The sequence below is a fragment of the Pseudonaja textilis genome, chromosome 4 (genome assembly GCF_049901715.1).
Source record: "Pseudonaja textilis isolate UNSWEBS1 chromosome 4, rPseTex1.2, whole genome shotgun sequence".
Classification (NCBI taxonomy): Eukaryota; Metazoa; Chordata; class Lepidosauria; order Squamata; family Elapidae; genus Pseudonaja; species Pseudonaja textilis.
The window spans coordinates 92,559,147-92,562,070 of NC_141993.1; positions in this window are offsets into that span (position 1 = coordinate 92,559,147).

Genomic DNA, 2,924 nt, shown 5'->3' on the forward strand with positions numbered 1-2,924 from the left:
CTAAGGCGGGACTAGAACTCACCGTCTCCTGTTGATTGGCCCAAAGTCACCCAGCTGGCTTTCATGCCTAAGGCGGGACTAGAACTCTCCGCCTCCTGTCGATTGGCCCAAAGTCACCCAGCTGGCTTTCATGCCTAAGGCGGGACTAGAACTCTCCGCCTCCTGTCGATTGGCCAAAGTCACCCAGCTGGCTTTCATGCCTAAGGCAGGGACTAGAACTCACCGTCTCCTGTCGATTGGTCCAAAGTCACCCAGCTGGCTTTTCATGCCTAAGGCGGGACTAGAACTCTCCGCTCCTGTCGATTGGCCCAAAGTCACCCAGCTGGCTTTCATGCCTAAGGCGGGACTAGAACTCACCGCCTCCTGTCGATTGGCCCAAAGTCACCCAGCTGGCTTTCATGCCTAAGGCGGGACTAGAACTCACCGCCTCCTGTCGATTGGCCCAAAGTCACCCAGCTGGCTTTCATGCCTAAGGCGGACTAGAACTCTCCGCCTCCTGTCGATTGGCCCAAAGTCACCCAGCTGGCTTTCATGCCTAAGGCGGACTAGAACTCACCGTCTCCTGTCGATTGGCCCAAAGTCACCCAGCTGGCTTTCATGCCTAAGGCGGGACTAGAACTCTCCCCTCCTGTCGATTGGCCCAAAGTCACCCAGCTGGCTTTCATGCCTAAGGCGGACTAGAACTCTCCGCTCCTGTCGATTGGCCCAAAGTCACCCAGCTGGCTTTCATGCCTAAGGCGGGACTAGAACTCACCGCCTCCTGTCGATTGGCCCAAAGTCACCCAGCTGGCTTTCATGCCTAAGGCGGGACTAGAACTCTCCGCCTCCTGTCGATTGGCCCAAAGTCACCCAGCTGGCTTTCATGCCTAAGGCGGGACTAGAACTCTCCGCCTCCTGTCGATTGGTCCAAAGTCACCCAGCTGGCTTTCATGCCTAAGGCGGGACTAGAACTCTCCGTCTCCTGTCGATTGGCCCAAAGTCACCCAGCTGGCTTTCATGCCTAAGGCGGGACTAGAACTCTCCGCCTCCTGTCGATTGGCCCAAAGTCACCCAGCTGGCTTTCATGCCTAAGGCGGGGACTAGAACTCTCCGCCTCCTGTCGATTGGCCCAAAGTCACCCAGCTGGCTTTCATGCCTAAGGCGGACTAGAACTCACCGCTCCTGTCGATTGGCCCAAAGTCACCCAGCTGGCTTTCATGCCTAAGGCGGGACTAGAACTCTCCGCCTCCTGTCGATTGGCCCAAAGTCACCCAGCTGGCTTTCATGCCTAAGGCGGGACTAGAACTCACCGCTCTCCTGTCGATTGGCCCAAAGTCACCCAGCTGGCTTTCATGCCTAAGGCGGGACTAGAACTCACCGCCTCCTGTCGATTGGCCCAAAGTCACCCAGCTGGCTTTCATGCCTAAGGCGGGACTAGAACTCTCCGCCTCCTGTCGATTGGCCCAAAGTCACCCAGCTGGCTTTCATGCCTAAGGCGGGACTAGAACTCTCCGCCTCCTGTCGATTGGCCCAAAGTCACCCAGCTGGCTTTCATGCCTAAGGCGGGACTAGAACTCTCCGCCTCCTGTCGATTGGCCCAAAGTCACCCAGCTGGCTTTCATGCCTAAGGCGGGACTAGAACTTCCGCCTCCTGTCGATTGGCCCAAAGTCACCCAGCTGGCTTTCATGCCTAAGGCGGGACTAGAACTCTCCGCTCCTGTCGATTGGTCCAAAGTCACCCAGCTGGCTTTTCATGCCTAAGGCGGGACTAGAACTCTCCGCCTCCTGTCGATTATGGTCCAAAGTCACCCAGCCGGCTTTCATGCCTAAGGCGGGACTAGAACTCACCGTCTCCTGTCGATTGGCCCAAAGTCACCCAGCTGGCTTTCATGCCTAAGGCAGGACTAGAACTCTCCGCCTCCTGTCGATTGGCCCAAAGTCACCCAGCTGGCTTTCATGCCTAAGGCGGACTAGAACTCACCGCTCCTGTCGATTGGCCCAAAGTCACCCAGCTGGCTTTCATGCCTAAGGCGGGACTAGAACTCTCCGCCTCCTGTCGATTGGCCCAAAGTCACCCAGCTGGCTTTCATGCCTAAGGCGGACTAGAACTCTCCGCCTCCTGTCGATTGGCCCAAAGTCACCCAGCTGGCTTTCATGCCTAAGGCGGACTAGAACTCTCCGTCTCCTGTCGATTGTCCAAAGTCACCCAGCTGGCTTTCATGCCTAAGGCGGGACTAGAACTCTCCGCCTCCTGTCGATTGGCCCAAAGTCACCCAGCCGGCTTTCATGCCTAAGGCGGGACTAGAACTCACCGCCTCCTGTCGATTGGCCCAAAGTCACCCAGCTGGCTTTCATGCCTAAGGCAGGGACTAGAACTCACCGTCTCCTGTCGATTGGTCCAAAGTCACCCAGCTGGCTTTCATGCCTAAGGCGGACTAGAACTCTCCGCTCCTGTCGATTGGCCCAAAGTCACCCAGCTGGCTTTCATGCCTAAGGCAGGACTATTAGAACTCACCGTCTCTTGTCGATTGGCCCAAAGTCACCCAGCTGGCTTTCATGCCTAAGGCGGGACTAGAACTCTCCGCCTCCTGTCGATTGGTCCAGAAGTCACCCAGCTGGCTTTTCTCCTAAGGCGGATAGAACCCCGCTCTCCTGTCGATTGGCCCAAAGTCACCCAGCTGGCTTTCATGCCTAAGGCGGGACTAGAACTCTCCGCCTCCTGTCGATTGGCCCAAAGTCACCCAGCTGGCTTTCATGCCTAAGGCGGGACTAGAACTCACCGCCTCCTGTCGATTGGCCCAAAGTCACCCAGCTGGCTTTCATGCCTAAGGCGGACTAGAACTCTCCGCCTCCTGTCGATTGGCCCAAAGTCACCCAGCTGGCTTTCATGCCTAAGGCGCAGGACTAGAACTCACCGTCTCCTGTCGATTGGCCCAAAGTCACCC